Source organism: Zootoca vivipara, chromosome 15 (genome assembly GCF_963506605.1).
Source record: "Zootoca vivipara chromosome 15, rZooViv1.1, whole genome shotgun sequence".
NCBI classification, from domain to species: Eukaryota; Metazoa; Chordata; class Lepidosauria; order Squamata; family Lacertidae; genus Zootoca; species Zootoca vivipara.
This window is the reverse complement of record NC_083290.1, coordinates 8,757,166-8,777,014: the sequence shown is the minus strand read 5'-3', so window position 1 is coordinate 8,777,014 and position 19,849 is coordinate 8,757,166. Positions and strand designations below refer to the sequence as shown.

The following is a 19,849-nucleotide window of genomic DNA, read 5'->3' as shown; positions in this document are numbered from 1 at the left end:
CAGTAGGCAAATAAGGAATTGTTCAGAATGGGTGTACCAGCTCCTGCAGCAGCACATCAAAACATACTGCATAATTTGGATGTTGGCACACTTTCGAGATTTGCCATCTGATATGCAAGCAGTATGCAGGTCCTCCAATGGAAAGGAAAGCAGTAAACGGAGAAGCAGTCACTCAAAATTTTAAGAGTGCTACATGATGGCTGTTTGAATTGGTGCTATCCACAACCCGCAGAGTTGAAACTATATTTCAAATTCCTAAGGTCCAACACCTGACCTTTAGGGTAGTATCCCCCACCAGACTTTGGGGGAGCAGGGGAGAGATGAACTTTTTAGGAAGTTTTGAACCTCCTTTGCCAACTTCATATTTTAACAAAACTTTAGAGAGCCAGGAGACCACAAACCTAAGATTTTGTTTCCAGTTCATCCCATGTACAAAAGAATAAGTGTTGGGCAATCCAGAATCTCATTGAGATTAGTCAAAGGCTCCTGCCCATTGATTATAGATAATGTCACAACCCAGTTGAAGGGCAAAGCCTAGTCTCATGATATTCAAATGCCTATTCCCAGCCATATCTCCATATCTCTAAAAGCAGCTTTTTGCTTATTTTGGGCATTGGTCCTCCATGCAGAAGAACCCAGGTTTACATAAAAAGAGTATAATGGCAACAAGAGTAGATGATACTGGAAGACTTCATCCAAAATGAAGGTACCTTATTCCAAGTCAGACTGTTGGTCTATTTAGCCCAGTATACTGTAAGTCATTATCATTGACAGAGGTTGCTCCATATTCTATTTACATCATTATGCCAGGGATTGAACCTAGAACCTTATGCCCCAGGGGACCCTCATAGGGAAGAAGTGACATAAAAAAGAGAAAAAAAGGGTAGTGTATCTGCCCAGACGTCATCTGAACTGGGGTGGCAGAAGGGAAACAGAAGTTCTTTCCAGATTACCAAACACAGTATGGTTGGATGCTTCTGGATCTCATTTCTGAGCAGGGCAGAGTATAGTTTGAAACTTGTAAGCAAAGTGGTTTGGAAAGTAGCACCACAGGTTAAAGCAACTTCAAAAGGGATACTAGACACCCCACAATACAGTACAGATGCAACGTGATGTGACTTGCTTTAGACTACGCTTGATCTGCACAATATGTTCTGATCAAAGCATTTGTTTACTTGAATCCCTAAGCGATAAGTAGTTTGGAGGTGAAACTATAACATTAATCTTGTTCCAAACATAGGCTGCCATCCTCATGCTATTTAATTGTTTGAAGTCCTGTTGAAAATGTATGCATTAGCAGAGAAGTTTTAAAGATCCAATAATCCCTATTTGCAGACCTCAATACCTTTACCATTCCCTCCATCCAATAATTTGCAGATTGGCATTTTTGTATGCCAGCTGCAAATTCAAGACAACTGACTTATTTAATTCAATACAGTAGCTTAAATGAACACTCCCCAACCATCTTCTTCCCCTCCACAGTTGAAAACTCTAATTCTAACCCATATTTACCATATCTTTGCATGAAACACCAAGGCAATTTGATTTAAAAACAAAAAACTGCATACCCTGTCAGCCATTTGCTCCGCCATTCTAACCCCACTCCCCTGCAAAAACCAGAAAACCAGCAGAAGTTTTCCTAAGGCTACCTGGATCTGGCAGCTTCAGTCTAAGGATGCTCTGGCATGAGAGCATGAGATATTGAAGTTATCTGAGATACCACATGATTTGTACTTGTACAAATTGGAGCTATCTGGGTGACCAGAGTCAGCAGTTACCTGGTGTGGTTGCTAGGATAAAGAAACATGAGCTCTGGACAAGCATATAGAAGCTAGGAGCCAGCTGTTCAGCAGATGAATTAATCTTCAGCAAACAGATTTCATTCCTTATTCATCTCTTTATTAGAGGTCTCACAGAATATTTCCAAGGAAGCATATTGTGTTTAGGATGAGGCTTCTAAACACTGCACAGTACTAATACCGGTAGATACTGATAGCTAAGGTACAGTGCAGCGTATGAATTACTTGCAAAGCCTGAAATGCAAAGACAACGTTTGGAATGTGATGCTATCATTTTTCATCTTCATAAAAGGATAGTCTAGAAAGGCAACCACACAATTTCTCACTGTGCATCACAGATAAACCAATTCCAAGGTAAGGAGCTACAGTATGTTCAATTTTTTTAAATCTTCAAGGTCTTCAAAAGGAACATTTAGCTGAAGAGTGGCCAGTAAATTAAGTAGACCACAGTTCAGAGATGAGGATCAGGATATGTGATCACAAACTTACACCTGCAGCTCCTCTTGCACATAGGTTCCTTCTGCACTCCCCTTGGCTACCCTAAGTATGTTTAACTGTTATGTCTGTACGAGCATTAACCTATTTAGGTACAGCAGGGGACAAGGGGGAATTCAGGCATGAGAGAGAAAGAGAACATGCAATATGTATATAATGCTTTCAAGTGTTTAAAATGCTTCAATCAAATCAGCATAAACATCCGACCTAGACCAAAATTACTGTTTAGTTTTATCTGAACAAGCTGCTCAGTTAGAAGCATCTGCTTCTGCGTTAGTTCAACAAGGTCAAATTGTAGTTCATTTATAATGTAAATGATGCTTCATTGAAGCAAATCAAGATCAAACCATCGTTTCTGATCCCGAATTGTTCCCCAAAGCCAGAAGCCAATGGTTCTCAAAGAGTGTGGGGCACAAGTGTGACAAGAGAGGGTGGCAAGTGTGGCAGAAGAGGATGGTAAATGTGGTGAGAAGATTCAAGGACAAGCAAAGAAACATTTAAACATTTCAGTGTAGTATAATATAGCATAGTATCAAAATAATTATCAAATTATTAATTTTGCTTATTTGCGGAATATGGAGGGAGATGTTTTCAAAATGAGAACAAGAGCATCAAGTGATACTGAGGACGATCCTAGTTGTGATCCAGAATCGCCATTCGAACAGAGTGCTGGAGAATAGCATTGGCTATTCTTCTACAGGGATTTTCAACACTGACAAATATGAAATATCAGAAAACAGAAAGGAGAAATCCAAGAATTACTATTGCACCATGGCTAGAACAATTTCCAAGTTGGATTCATTAAATGGCTTCTTTCATACTGTCCACAAGATGGATTGTTCCAGTAAGCTCCCATTTTGCAACGTATCAAATCCAATAGTTAAAAACTGCCAATTCAGTTGCAAAACAACAAATTTACTACATGTACTGTAATTAAATTTAAAACTAGTGAATAAATTCTACTGCCTCACTAACAAAGCTGATCTTATTAAAAATAACTTACTGTTTAAAAATGTAACGAATTCTGAACAACAAAGCTCTAATCACAGAGTTTAAAATCTAATGTTACTTGGGACTGGACTTTGAGACTTGCTGACATAGGATTTTCGGGCACATTATTAAATTACAAAACCGGTTGCTTAACATTTTAGCATGATAGTCATCATCCAAAACAAGGGATTTAATCCAACTGCAATATGCAAGGGATTAAAGCATAGTACCACACAAGATGGCATAGTGAAGGCAAAACAGAAACATGTTACTACCCTCACCTGATAAAATAGCCTCCAGGAGACAGTTGGGGCTTCACTGAATTAAAAGTCAACAATTACATATCCAGGAATTTAATAGCCCAAACCGGAAGTTCAGACCCTACTGCTTTCCTGGAAGCAGTGGAAGAGTTACAATTTGTATTACAACTCCAAGCAACTCGCTGTTCAAATCCTTCAGAGATACCAAGTCTCCAGAATGGATTGAGAGATGCCATGACCTACTGCTTGACATTTCAAGTGTAAGTCGTAGTACAGTGGTACCTCTACTTACGAATGTTTCTACTTACGAATGGCGCTCCGCCCACCATCTTGGATGCTGTTTATATAGAATTTTTTCTACTTACGAAATTTTAGATAGGGTTGCTACGACTTACAAATTTTTTCTCCCAATTCATTCCTATGGGATTCGACTTACAATTTTTTTCGACTTACGAACGTGCGTTCGGAACGCATTAAATTTGTCAAAGGTTATACACAGACAAGCACTCAGTAGTGGTTTTAACTCCTGTTGCACATGGGACAACATTCCCATAATCCAAAGGTATTTAATACGACCACTCGTGATAATAAACTTGAAGAACAATAGCACCATATGTACACCCATTCACCATCAGCACCTCGGTTTTCACTCCTTAACGAGATACCGGTATGTCTATAGCCAGTTTTCCAAGTTATCATCATCGGTATAACATACATTTCAACATTATCACTGCACATTTGGGGAGTTCCTGCCTCCATTCTTCTGAAATATATATATATATGATTTACACATTTTCCCTGAGCAGTGACAATATTTGGCTGTTTAGATATTTGACCTTAGTTGCACAGTGGCTGCATTTCATTTGAAGATCCTCTAAAATCAGTAACCATGGAGACCAAGTTCAGACAAGTTCCACGTACAAATCTCCCCCCCCTCCCATTTATTCAGTCAAGACAGATTCCCAGAGCATGTTATACAATGATTATAATGCATCACAAGATAGACAGGTGTCCTTTAGTGGGAAAATAAAATTCAGAAGTGACAAGGGGCTTCAGCAAGCAGCAAGGAAGGAAGGTGTCTAAGGTCCCTGTGGTGTCTACAGATGCCATTCTGTGGGCCTCAAACATAAGATATTAGCAATTTATGTGTGCGTGTATGGCATGGACTCTGGTGCTTAGCTTGTCCTTCCCCAAAAAGGGGACAAAATGAGCTGTAGGTAGACTCAGGGGTGCACAAATCATAAAAATTTCACCACAGACATACTGGTAGTTTAGCCATTGTAATAATTAGATAAGGGATTCAAACCAGTTCACTGTTATTTAGACCCCTAAAGTAAAACAAAGCATGAACCTGTCTTCTAAGGATGAGATGGCAAAGGATGAGATGTTACTTTTATAGCAATTAATATTCAGATTCTTAAAGTATAAAAGTAACATTGCTCTGTCATCTCAAAAGATTGTTTTGGGCCATGGACTTTTATACCACAAGAAATCTTTCAGTTTCATGGTATCTTAAAGACTCTGTTGCATTTACAAATAAGATTCCCAGAGAACAGTAGCAAAAAAAAACTAAGCAAGGCATTCATTTGCTAGTGATTAATTAAGGGGCATCAGTACAACAAGCCCAAGGGGAAGAATTCCAAACAACTAGAAGCCTTCAGCCAAAGTACTGGCTTGTTAGTTCAAATCAATATAGGAAATTCAGCATCATCCACAGTTTTGTGGGGAGTCTTTTAGTCCTTGCTGTTCCCTTAGGGTTGCCATGGTCAAAATGCTGCAGTCTTAACAGAAGTCACTTCTGGCAGAATACTCCAGGCCCAGGGGATCTAAACTCTATAAATCCTATGCCCCCTTGGTGCAGTTCTCCAAATGCCCCTTGCTCATCTGCTTTATTTCTGCATATAGCCTTTTTGGTCTCTAACTCCTCCTTTCAACTTCATGCCTCCTCTACCCATTATTTTCTCGGTTTTTGGTTGCTAAAAGCAAAGGTCTACTTGGTCTCCCTTTGTTTAACTCCTTGTCTCTTGATCAGCCTACTTGGCATACCCTCTTCCAGATTTTTAAAATGTTGCCCTGCTGCAAGCCTCTCCATTTGACTCAGTTCTCTGTTCCCCCAGGCCCCTCCCTCCCACCCAACTATATTGTTTACTGAACTTTCTCCCACCATTCCCTCACTTCATTTCCTACTATGTACGTATCCCACTAGGGATGCGGGTGGCGCTGTTGGTTAAACCACAGAGCCTAGGGCTTGCCGACCAGAAGGTCGGCGGTTCGAATCCCCGCGACAGGGTGAGCTCCTTGTTGCTTGGCTCCTGCCCACCTAGCAGTTTGAAAGCACATCAAAGTGCAAGTAGATAAATAGGTACCGCTCTGGCGGGAAGGTCAACGGCGTTTCCGTGCGCTGCTCTGGTTCGCCAGAAGTGGCTTTGTCATACTGGCCACATGACCTGGAAGCTGTACGCCGGCTCCCTCGGCCAATAACGCGAGATGAACGCCGCAACCCCAAAGTCGGTCACAACTGGACCTAATGGTCAGGGGTCCCTTTACCTTTACCTAGCCCACTTACCTCTATCCTGTCCAGCTGTCTGATCTCTTGGAACTTCTTCCCAGTCTTCTGTGAGGGTTTTCATCTTAGGGAAACCCAACACAAAGTGGTTGCTGTTAGCATACACACATATTTCTCCTTGGACACCTAAATTTGCTCTTGACAAATTTTGATTTCATTCTCCTTTTTAAGAGCACAGTTGGCAAAATTCAGCCATTAGCAGCCCAATACCACAATGGAAAGCAGTGGATGGTCATCTCCGTTACTCAGTCGCTTTTACAACCCTTTCCTTGCAATTTATTCTTGCTGCTTGCTAGAGCTTAAGTTATATATTTTTATGAATGTTACCCACAGACATCTACTTTTTGTGTGAATTCACCCTGCTTGACATAAATAGCTTGTGTTTATAGTGCAAGTACCTCAGCTCAGGGGACCTACTTCACAAAATTGAATCTAATTGCCACTTCAGCACACAAGAAAGGCGAACAACCCGTCCAAAGCAACAAGCTACAACCTTTTTATAAGAGGAGACCTCAAAGAACTGAACAATCAGAACAGTAAATTCACATTCATGGCACAAGGACAAGATGGGGTGCAATAGCAGACAAAATTAAGCGGTGCAAGGCCTACCCAATGAATAGGGAAGTCTACAGCCATTAATATGCTATTTTAGGCACAATTCTTTACTGACAAGAGATTAAATTGTTATATATATGGTAAACACCAACATGTCCTCTGCCTTGATTACTCTCTAGTCTAGCAGAGAAATGCCCAGTTCAGCCATAAAGACCCAATAAGTTAGCAAGAGGCTGATCGCCGAAGAATTGATGCTTTTGAATTATGGTGCTGGAGGAGACTCTTGAGAGTCCCATGGACTGCAAGAAGATCAAACCTATCCATTCTTAAGGAAATCAGCCCTGAGTGCTCCCTGGAAGGACAGATCGTGAAGCTGAGGCTCCAATACTTTGGCCACCTCATGAGAAGAGAAGAATCCTTGGAAAAGACCCTGATGCTGGGAAAGATTGAGGGCACTAGGAGAAGGGGACGTCAGAGGACAAGATGGTTGGACAGTGTTCTCGAAGCTACGAACATGAGTTTGACCAAACTGCGGGAGGCAGTGCAAGACAGGAGTGCCTGGCGTGCTATGGTCCATGGGGTCACGAAGAGTCGGACACGACTAAACGACTAAACAACAACAAGTTAGCAAGAAGGCACTTGATGCTGTACTTGAATTAACACCACTCCATACTACTTTGGATATTACAAGAGGCGTCAACAACTCAGTAATGTGGAGAGGAATGTTTTCCAAAATGGAAAATTATCCATTCTTTTATTTTTCCACAGAAATTTTTCCATTTCTTAAGTCCATTAGTTAACGATGAGCAGGTGTCCACTGAAAATACAATTGCAGTTTCCACATTTTTAGCATTGTTTACTACATGCATATCAAATAAATATTCCAAGTTAGATTACTCTCTAGTGTGAACTGTTCCTATGCAAATTAGCCTAATTCAAAAAAAATTCTGGAAAACCTACAGCACTTCAAGTACAAATTTACAGGGTTTCTACTTTCTAATAACTTTTCCTACACTTTCAGCACTCAGAGTCCCATATAACTTGAGACCAAGCAAGTCAAATGCAGCACAAGAGCCATGTATGGTGCTCTACCAGAGGCTCAGTCAAAGTCTAGCTTTTGTTGCCAGGGACTATAAAAACAATAGGATTTGTCTAGTACCTGTCAGGTCACAGTACATAGCTTACAGACTAAATAAGTGAGGAGCTACATTTAATCAAGTTCCTCACAAGCAACTGAATACTTTTCCAATAAATTTCAGAAGAAATGTTAACATTTTAAGGCCAGCCTTAATCATAATTTGCAAACTGAATGTGTAGCCTAATAAGTACTTTTAAACAATGCAAAATAATGTGGCATTCATATCTCTGGATGAGACATTGTCTTCAGTAATAAATATTCAAGTGTGGATTATGCTTACACAATGGTGTATTTATGGAAAATGAGCTTAACAATGGAATTACTGAGTACAAGAACTAGATGATACATACACACACCACTAGCTTAAAGTGACTTATTCATGTCACACCCTGATATTTACTATATTTGTTCTTGCATGTACTATGGAGTTTTAAATTAGAATCCAGAGTTCTTCCAATTGATTTTCTTGCCTTATGTGTACCCAGACTAATCCTTTAAGCAAACTCTTCCTCACAATTTCAGCCTTGGGTAGGTTAGATTGGGAAAGTAAAATCTACCAGGGTGCTGCAAAACTGCACCCCCCAACACACAATCTTCACTGACAGCATCATAGAATTGTAGAGTTGGAAGGGACCCTGAGAGTCATCAAGTCCAACCCCCTGGGTGGGCTCGAACCAACAACCTTCTGGTTAACAGCCAGAAACACTAACCCATTACGCTACAGGAGGGCTCAGTTGATCATTTCTAATTTTAAAGGTGCCCATTAGTTTAATTTGAACATTTCAGTTTACTGTATAAGGTCACTGTGCAATTAAATGCCACAAAATAAAGTGACTAAGGGTTGCATTCCTTACCTCACTTACCTGGAAGTAAGCCCCATTGAATTTAACAGAACTTACTTCTTAATAGACATGAGTAGGACTGCGTTGTAAATTATTGCTGGCAAAGCATTCATTTAAGGTAGCCCGGACCAAGAATGAAACATTTAAGAAAGGGTTTAATATAATGAAACAGGAGTAATCCACATTAAGAAAAAATCAGTGCAAATGTCTTGGGTCCCCTTCTCCCCACCCCAAGCAAGGTAAGTTACTGTCACAGACTTCCTTTCTTGTTCCAAGCCAGAGAGCCAGGCAAAAATGGCATAGAATAGAAGCGTGGCCTGGAGAAGGGGAATGACCTAGGAAGGGTCCCAAGGGCCGCATTTGGTTCCCAGGCCTAAAGTTCCCTGCCCCTGTTCAAAGTAAAGCTAGTGGATCACTGATTTTACTGTATTTGAAAACAGAATAGATGCTGAGTAACTACAGTACTTGTTGTTTAGTCGTTTAGTCGTGTCCGACTCTTCGTGACCCCATGGACCATAGCACGCCAGGCACTCCTGTCTTGCACTGCCTCCTGCAGTTTGGTCAAACTCATGTTCGTAGCTTCGAGAACACTGTCCAACCATCTTTTCCTCTGTCGTCCCCTTCTCCTAGTGCCCTCAATCTTTCCCAACATCAGGGTCTTTTCCAAAGATTCCTCTCTTCTCATGAGGTGGCCAAAGTATTGGAGCCTCAGCTTCACGATCTGTCCTTCCAGGGAGCACTCAGGGCTCATTTCCTGAAGAATGGATAGGTTTGATCTTCTTGCAGTCCATGGGACTCTCAAGAGTCTCCTCCAGCACCATAATTCAAAAGCATCAATTCTTTGGTGATCAGCCTTCTTTATGGTCCAGCTCTCACTTCCATACATCACTACTGGGAAAACCATAGCTTTAACTATACGGACCTTTGTCGGCAAGGTGATGTCTCTGCTTTTTAAGATGCTGTCTAGGTTTGTCATCGCTTTTCTCTCAAGAAACAGGCGTCTTTTAATTTCGTGACTGCTGTCACCATCTGCAGTGATCAAGGAGCCCAAGAAAGTAAAATCTCTCACTGCCTCCATTTCTTCCCCTTCTATTTGCCAGGAGGTGATGGGACCAGTGGCCATGATCTTGGTTTTTTTGATGTTGAGCTTCAGACCATATTTTGCGCTCTCCTCTTTCACCCTCATTAAAAGGTTCTTTAATTCCTCCTCGCTTTCTGCCATCAAGGTTGTGTCATCTGCATATCTGAGGTTGTTGATATTTCTTCCGGCAATCTTAATTCCGGCTTGGGTTTCATCTAGTCCAGCCTTTCGCATGATGAATTCTGCATATAAGTTAAATAAGCAGGGAGACAATATACAACCTTGTCGTACTCCTTTCCCAATTTTGAACCAATCAGTTGTTCCATATCCAGTTCTAACTGTAGCTTCTTGTCCCACATAGAGATTTCTCAGGAGACAGATGAGGTGATCAGGCACTCCCATTTCTTTAAGAACTTGCCATAGTTTGCTGTGGTCGACACAGTCAAAGGCTTTTGCATAGTTGATGAAGCAGAAGTAGACGTTTTTCTGGAACTCTCTAGCTTTCTCCATAATCCAGCGCATGTTTACTATTTGGTCTCTGGTTCCTCTGCCCTTTCGAAATCCAGCTTGCACTTCTGGGAGTTCTCGGTCCACATACTGCCTAAGCCTGCCTTGTAGAATTTTAAGCATAACCTTGCTAGCGTGTGAAATGAGCGCAATTGTGCGGTAGTTGGAGCATTCTTTGGCACTGCCCTTCTTTGGAATTGGGATGTAGACTGATCTTCTCCAATCCTCTGGCCATTGCTGAGTTTTCCAAACTTGCTGGCATATTGGGTGTAGCACCTTAACAGCATCATCTTTTAACATTTTAAATAGTTCAGCTGGAATATCATCACTTCCACTGGCCTTGTTATTAGCAATGCTTTCTAAGGCCCATTTGACTTCACTCTCCAAGATGTCTGGCTCAAGGTCAGCAACCACACTACCTGGGGTGTACGAGACCTCCATATCTTTCTGGTATAATTCCTCTGTGTATTCTTGCCACCTCTTCTTGATGTCTTCTGCTTCTGTTAGGTCCTTACCACTTTTGTCCTTGATTATGGTAATCTTTGTACGAAATGTTCCTTTCATATCTCCAATTTTCTTGAACAGATCTCTGGTTTTCCCCATTCTTTTGTTTTCCTCTATTTCTTTGCATTGCTCATTTAAGAAGACCCTCTTGTCTCTCCTTGCTGTTTTTTGGAAATCTGCATTCAGTTTCCTGTATCGTTCCCTATCTCCCTTGCATTTTGCTTGCCTCCTCTCCTCCGCTATTTGTAAGGCCTCGTTGGACAGCCATTTTGCTTTCTTGCATTTCCTTTTCCTTGGGATGGTTTTCGTTGCTGCCTCCTGTATAATGTTACGAGCCTCCATCCATAGTTCTTCAGGCACTCTGTCCACCAAATCTAAATCCTTAAACCTGTTCCTCACTTCCACTGTGTATTCATAAGGGATTTGATTTAGATTGTATTTTACTGGCCCAGTGGTTTTTCCTACTTTCTTCAGTTTAAGCTGGAATTTTGCTATAAGAAGCTGATGATCTGAGTTACAGTCAGCTCCAGGTCTTGCTTTTGCTGACTGTACAGAGCTTCTCCATCTTTGGCTGCAGAGAATATAATCAATCTGATTTCGATGCTGCCCATTTGGTGATATCCATGTGTAGAGTCGTCTCTTGTGTTGTTGGAAGAGAGTGTTTGTGATGACCAGCTTGTTCTCTTGACAGAACTCTATTAGCCTTTGCCCTGCTTCATTTTGAACTCCAAGGCCAAACTTGCCAGTTGTTCCTTTTATCTCTTGATTCCCTACTTTAGCATTCCAATCCCCTGTAATGAGAAGAACATCCTTCTTTGGTGTCATTTCTAGAAGGTGTTGTAGGTCTTCATAGAATTGGTCAATTTCACTTTCTTCAGCACCGGTAGTTGGTGCATAAACTTGGATTACTGTGATGTTAAAAGGTCTGCCTTGGATTCGTATCGAGATCATTCTGTCATTTTTGAGATTGCATCCCATTACAGCTTTTGCCACTCTTTTGTTGACTATGAGGGCCACTCCATTTCTGCTAAAGGATTCTTGCCCACAGTAGTAGATATGATAGTCATCCGAACTGAATTCGCCCATTCCCTTCCATTTTAGTTCACTGATGCCCAGGATGTCGATATTTATTCTTGTCATCTCATTTTTGACCACATCCAGCTTACCTCCATTCATGGTTCTTACATTCCAGGTTCCTATGCAATATTTTTCTTTACAGCATCGGACTTTCCTTTCGCTTCCAGGCATATCCGCAACTGAACGTCCTTTCGGCTTTGGCCCAGCCGCTTCATCAGCTCTGAATCTACTTGTACTTGTCCTCCGCTCTTCCTCAGTAGCATGTTGGACGCCTTCCGACCTGAGGGGCTCATCTTCCAGCGTCATAACTTTTATATGCCTGTTGTCTTTGTCCATGGAGTTTTCTTGGCAGGGATACTGGAGTGGCTTGCCAGTTCCTTCTCCAGGTGGATCACGTTTAGTCAAAACTCTCCACTATGACCTGTCCATCTTGGGTGGCCCTGCATGGCATAGCTCATAGCTTCTCTGAGTTATTCAAGCCCCTTCGCCACGACAAGGCATTGATCCATGAAGGTGTGTAATAAATACAGAGACCCTCTAAAAAGACCCCATGTTGATACTCAATGGAAGCCACTGCAAGTTATCGTCGTCTTTTTAGATTCAGGACTAGGCCATGATACTGGAACTGAACATGGTTCAACCTCGGGCAGGGGAAAGGACATTTAAAGAAACTGTAACAGTCCAAAATTATTTTTGTATTCCTCACACCTGAACTTGAGAGCTAGGACATTCTGGCTGGGCTGCTTAGTACATTTGTGATACCGCTATAAAGCAAGATCATCCCAGGGTTCGAAATTAGCAGAGCACCAGGCGCATTTTGCGCCTAAAGTTTCTCCATTTGTGAGCACCTCAAAAAGTCTGGGTGCACCTGAATGACACTCAGGGATTACTGAAATGTATGTGATTTGAAGCCTCGAAGTATATGTTAGGGATAGACAATATGTTAAGGAGTTTAAGAATAAAGAATACAGTGTTGCCGACTCCCCCCCCCCCCCAAGAGGCGACTAGACATTCTGTTTTGGTGCCCACAACCCAGGTCCCGGAAGTCATTTGGCTCCTAGCTTTTCTACTCCCATTTCTAACCCTGGATCATCCCAATCCCAACACATAAATACCAACATTGTGAGAGTCATCCACAGTCATGCAGCACCTGCTGCCCACAGCACTCTGCTTGAAACTGTATTAGTCACTGGGTCATGAAAAAAGGGATCAGCAAGTGCTACGCTAGTTGCTAAATTAGAGAGCTGTGTAGCAAATTTAGTGCTTGTGGCAATGGGAGCTACTTTGAGGTATGGTGTGGTGCATGCAGGCCCAATGTTTCCCTCCTCAAAGAAACCGCCTAAAGTCACTTGTTGACCAGAGACCAGGGTGGATTTGATTTAAATCAAACTGATTTAAATCACGATTTAAATCACGATTTAAATCACTAGTCAGTAAGGCTTGATTTAAATCATAGTTTTCTACATAAAGACTAATTCTTGCTGGTATAACTTTAATATGCAAGTAGATGAAGATTTTTAGAATAACAACTTTTCATATTAGTTTTTCATCCCCAGTTTAATAGGTTAATCATTCATATTTGGACAACTTTACTGTTGTACTTAGGAAGGAGAAAAATAATCATTACCTTAATAATAACAATTTAAATAGATTTATTCAACTGAAACAATAACATTACAGCATATGTTATTTGCTTAAACAAACATCCATGTTTGTTAACTAATTTGGCTAAACAAAAACTATATATATATATATATATATATATATATATATATATATATATTAAGAAACTTAGACTGTCAGCCCAGCCTACACATGAAAAACTTAAATACTGTCCACTCCAAACAATCAGAAAAATATTGTTTCTATTCTATTCACTGAACTTCTTGAAACTTAGCACTGAAGGGGTTGATTCTGTATTCATAGGTTTGTAGAACAACAAGATTAAGGTCTTTTTCTTAACTCTGTTCATGTTATAACATTTTTGCTGTGAAGAAGAGGCATGTGATCTCTGTTGAGTCAAATTCAGTTTTGAGAATTGCAAAATAAACCAAGCATCTGTGATAATATCTTGCAGGCAGAGAAACTGCCCAATAATCTTACAAAAACCTCTGGAAGAGCATGACATTGTGAATGGATTAATGGAATTTATTTACCCCCAAAATTAAACATATACAACCTTATTCTACATAATTAAAAAACTAATCTTTATTCCATGATGTAATAACCTTTGGGTGGTAATATATTTTCCTCAAAAAGCATTTTATTTAAAAAAATCTGATTTAAATCAAAAAAATCGATTTAAATCAAAAAAATCTGATTTAAATCAAAAAAATCCGATTTTTTTTATTTTTTTAAAAAAATCATTGATTTTTATCCACCCTGCCAGAGACTCTACAAAACTTTACCTATATCCATACAGTTTATCCAAACGTTTTCACAAGGAGGGAATGACGCACATTTAAATACTTCAATCAGGATACGTGTTGTGGGGAGGGGGACAGACTGCACAAGAATGAACTCAAAAGGGAGGGGGAAATCACATTTGAAATATAAATACCTCATGAAAAACTAATTTTGGTTCCCAATATAGTTACAAGCTGTTCAGCTATAACATTTGCAGAAGAGCTGAAACAAATATTGGATTCTGTCTCTGTGTGTACTGCCAACATACAATTACCCAGACACAAACAATATCAAGACCTGGAAATAATGTGCTAGAACAAAACAATCAGGTTAGTCATAAGACTGACCTGGACAATTTTCCCCGAACACTGACTCATCAAAAGAGACTTGTCTACAACCCCTGGAAAGAATCTTTGGGGGTGGGGGTGGGAGAAATGAAGAAACAAATGAGGCCTTCCACGTTTCTTCATTCTTAAAGTTTGCAAATAGAATAACATGCTTGCAGTTTAACAAATCAACACTTCATAGTATGACTTGACAGTAGGCAACTTGTAACATGAAGGGCTTGTAACATGAAGTAACTTAAATTAACATACTAGTCTTTGTTCATAAAAACTTTGTTCATATTTCAGCATTCGTCTTCTGAATGTTTAGGCCAGTTTGCAATTAATCAGGGCAGCAGAAATACAGTGTGTTGTATTCAGTGTAAACCCTACTCAGAGCATACCCACTGAAATTAATAGGTATGGCTGAGGTTCATTAATTTCTTTAAGTCTACTCTGAGTACGATGAATCTAAGCATCTGCTGTGAGAGACTCTAGAAATCATGCTGCTCCTTATTCAGCCTTTTGCATGAATGTTGTTTGAAACTGGTTCATGACTCAAACAACTGATGCCATTGTCTAAGAAGCTGCAGTTTCCCCAACCCAGAAATGATTATTTCTAGGATTAAGGCATGCAATAAATACCTTTCCAGTTTGCACTCATATACAGCAGTACCTCGGTTTACAAACACAATTGGTTCCGGAAGTCTGTACTTAACCTGAAGCGAACTTTCCCATTGAAAGTAATGGAAAGTGGATTAATCTGTTCCAGATGGGTCCCCGGAGTACTCAACCTGAAGTGTACTTAACCCAAGGTATGAGTGTAATTGGTTCCGGAAGTCCGTACTTAACCTGAAACGTACTTAACCTGAAGCGAACTTTCCCATTGAAAGTAATGGAAAGTGGACTAATCTGTTCCAGACAGGTCCGCAGAGTACTTAAACTGAAAATACTCAAACTGAGGCGTACTTAAACCGAGGTATGACTGTACTTAAAGGCATTATATACTGTACCTGATTTATTCAGCAAGGCTGGTAGGGGACGCTGAATTTCTGCACCTGAAACAGGCTTCCAATGTTCATTAAGTAAAAACTTGCAAACAGGCAAACACGGCTTTTCAATTAGGTCACATTTATGTTAAATGGGATTCTGATCTATCCTTGTAGGATGATGATGGAAGTCACAGCCCCCAAGGAATTTAAGCAGGGCATTCCTTGAATACCAGGACAGCCTCATAAGAATGTGGGATGAATAATTCTTAAATAGCATAGCCATCAGAATTAGGTTCAATATATACACTGCTTTATCATGTGCTCATTGAGGCGCTGCACCATTTGCCTCAGGCACTCCCATGGTTTCCCTCCAAGCAACAGAGGATCAAGCTGACAGACTCAGTTAGTCAGGAAATCCCTGTTCATCTGCACTAGATGTGCCAGACAAAAGTACTTGCTACGCCATCATACAGCCAGACAGAAATTCAACACAGCAATTTTGTTTTAAAGTAGTACTCCATGGGTTTGTCTGCAGGAATTTAAATAGTTGCTACCTGTGCTAACCTCAAATTTAGTAGCAACTATACTAAACACAGGAATTCATGAAGACATCACAGCAAGATCTGTCTTCAGCTTTGAAATATTGAAGTTCTTGGTAGGGCTGTCAGATGAAATATTGCTTCAGAAAATCTGCGCTGCTTTTTAATGCAAAGCTTTCAAAATTCAGAACTATATCAAATAGCTATGGCTTCTTTTTTCTTATAAGTTTTCTTACCTGCCCTTCACCAGAGTCAGGTTACAACAATATAATATACAACTATAAAAACAAATAAAACCATTTCAAGTAGAAAACAAGGAAAACCATTCCAAATGGATCAGAACAGTATAAATTCAACAAATAACTGAACCCCACAAAACAAAACACCTTACCTGTCAAAACCAGAAAAAAGATGTGCATCTTCAGCATATAGTAAAATTGTACTGTACAATGAGGATGCTAGACACACCTGTGTGTGGAAGAAATTCCACAAGCAAAGTCTGCCACAGGGAAAGGCCTCTCCCAGGACACCATCCTCAGTACTTCTGGAGGGTGGAGGAACTATCAACAAAACCCCTCTGAAGATCTCAACTTCAGAGAAGGTGGATAGGGATGCAGACAAGTCTTTCAGACAGACTTTAAACACTAATATAAGCACCTTTAACTGGGCTAAGAAATAAATTGGCATCCAGTGTTTTATAACACAAGGTTTGACTTGATATTCTGATTTTTTGCTTACAAAAATGTACACCTAAATATCTTCTCCTTGCTCACTTTTGCTTCTCTTTTTATCTTCTTCCAGTTCATTCGTTATCTTTCTACTTATCTGACTGAAAACAGAAGGCTGGATTTTCCATAAAACCACAGAAACGCAAGACTGTAACAGGAGCATAATTTAGTTATTAGAAGTCCCCTTACATTCTGATAGCTATATCATTCCTTTGGGTGCTATAAAACTCCCCCCCCCCCAAAAAAAATCTGCTTTGCTCTAATTTTAAGTTTCTTCATTCTGACAACATTCCTATATTATCTGTAATGATTAAAAAAGAAAAAGAAAAATATTAAACTATTTGTATAGAACACAAACACCCAGGCTTCTACCCATTATTTAAAATTTACAGTAACAACTGGGAGAATGGAGAAAGAATTGTGCCGGGGGTGGGATACAAAATCGTCTCAGATGCCAATTCTGTGCCAATAGCACAGAATCGATCTTTTCCCAACACAGAATCCACACAACACTATCAAATCATTGTTTTCCACAGCAAGAAGAAACCATAAATTAAGAGCTTGTTCACTGTTCTATTTCAAAACTGCTTTGAATAAAGCTGTCACCAATGAGCAAACCAGTAACTGCGCTCTACCTTTAGTGACAGTTTTGTCATTCCCTTCTTACCATGTTAGAAAATAGTTCTAAACATCAGGTTATCTGTCACAGGGAGAACTTTTTCCAAACACCCAATATGAAATTGCATGTTACAACTTCAAGAAATGCACCAAGGAGAAATAACCCATTTGAGCATACAGTATATGCAATATTTTTGGTAATCTGAAACAAAATAGTGGTACAGGCTGAACCTGAACAAAAACCAGTCTGAGAGCCTGTTTGCAAATCAAGAATTATTAATGTAGCCTTTTGGGATTTGACTTCTTTGCTTTTGCAATGCAACCTTTTTAAATAGTTACTGTAGTCTTCATGAGAAGCTTTGAAACTGATCATTTTGTTGCTCAGTTCCCAGTTGTCCTCACTAAGAAATCTAAGGGACCTGTTTATAGTTAAGTTCTCCCCCAACACTGCACCTTCTTGTTGCCTACACTCTTGCTGCCACAAACACCCTGTCTTCCCCAAGTCTATATATACCTAATACCGCATGCTATGTGTAAAACTACTTTGTATAAAATAAATCAATTTTATGGGGGTGAGTGGGAATTGCATGCCTAGGAAACCTACTGTTAAAGCTTTAAACAAGGCAGCTCTCTAATCATTCAACTATAGAGTTTCTGTACTTTAATAAGCTAGCACTGGGATTTTATAGCTAGAATTAATGTTACTACAATGGAACAAACTGCATAATTCTATTTCCCAGCAAGTGGGGCAAACTTTGTAACTCTCAGACATTCCAGTTCAATGAGATTGTCTGTATCTTTCTGCAAGGCCTCTGACAGCTGAGAGAAAAGAAGGCAAGATCAACAAGCTGACGCTTCACTCAACGCCTACTGGGTTCAGGAGACAGAAAACCATGGCTTAAGCTATGGACAGCAGTTCTCAAACTCCTACCCTACATAATCCAGACCTGAATGTTTCTAGGAGCCTCGAAAAACCCCTCAATAAGGGTGTCTTTTTGTTTTGTTTTTGTTTTTTACATTCTACAAATAAAAACAGTACTTAACTCATGTTATCAACTTTCTTCCCTGCAGTGCAGGCACTGTCATCAAAGCCACCACCATATTATGAAAATCAAAGGCTCTAGGCCAGAGGCTTGCTATGCTGTTAAATAATCTGGCTGTGGTCAAAATCAAGAACAGGGTCAAGTGTAGCTAATCTTAGCTATTCAACAACCTTGCTGTGGATCACATAAATGAGTTGTGGCCAACTAAGTTTTACTCAGAGTAAAACAATTGGACCCAAGTTAGTCACTGCCATTATTCATAATGGGTCTACACTGAGTATGACTAATGCTTGATACAGCTCTCTGTGCACCCACAAAGAACAATGGCCATTTTCACTCTCATTTTCACTCCACAGGTAGATCTTGCACCCTAGAAGGAACCAACATATTCTCTCAACATGTGCATGATGTCCATTAGGAAGCACTGCTTCAACAGTAGTAGCAAAAGAAAGACCAAGCCCTCACAGGAAATACTCCCCTGGACTAATTTGAGGGAAGAGAATGTTCAGATCTGGGAATCAATGCTGCTTCTGGAACAGTTCTTCCCACAGACAGCTGGCTGACCTGATGACACTTAAAAGGAATACGATGCTGGGCATGTTCTCACCCACTGTTCAGTTGCCTTTCCCTAACATCCTGAGGGGTCTTCTACCCGCAGAAAGACTTCTCAAAAGTTCAACAGGAGATGTTTGGTTCCAGTAAAGGTGGAAAAAAATATGCTGAGAAAAGAAAAAACTCTGAGATAGCTACATTTTCCTTTGCTGCAACTGGCTTTTCTTGAAAAACTAAAGTAATTATAATCTGAAAGGGGAGACAATGTATGTATTTCTATAAACCAAGAAAACCTTTAATAAAACAATTAAAAACATAAATCAAGCTGGGATATTATTACTTTTTGTAATCCAAGTCCATGTAATAATATTATTTTTAAAAGGTGTGTAATGCTGAGCAACTTTTCTGCAAGCACCCAAAGTCTCTGCTAATGTGAATGACACCATTCCTATGATCTCCTTCGTACTCATTCTGGAAGCAAAAGTGCAGACCGGGGCAAAATGCAATGCTTGAATGCCATAGCTAACATTTGAACAATGTGACCGTCTGTTCCTATTAGCGGCCAGAGAATTGCAAGTACTATTTACTCATGTTAAGGGTTGGATATTGGTTAGCCACACAGCAGTTTAGAAGGCATGTAATGTCTATTTGTTCTTTCTCATTTTGTCCAAAGTGTTTTCTTTTGTTTTTGCTCAAGCATTTCATCTTGGATTGTTCTTGCATTTTAACAGATGCTTTCATACACAAAAATTCACCGGCCAACACCTGAAACCATGCATGCTAGTATATTATTTGTGTGGTGGTAATGAAAATGCATTCTCCTTAGCATCCTGC

General features: G+C 40.1%; 1 protein-coding gene across 1 annotated transcript in view; it reads right to left on the bottom strand.

The window, feature by feature from the left end:
- Window positions 1-19,849, bottom strand: part of NLK (nemo like kinase) — a 95,140-nt gene that overhangs the window by 67,263 nt on the left and 8,028 nt on the right. The window lies entirely within an intron of this gene.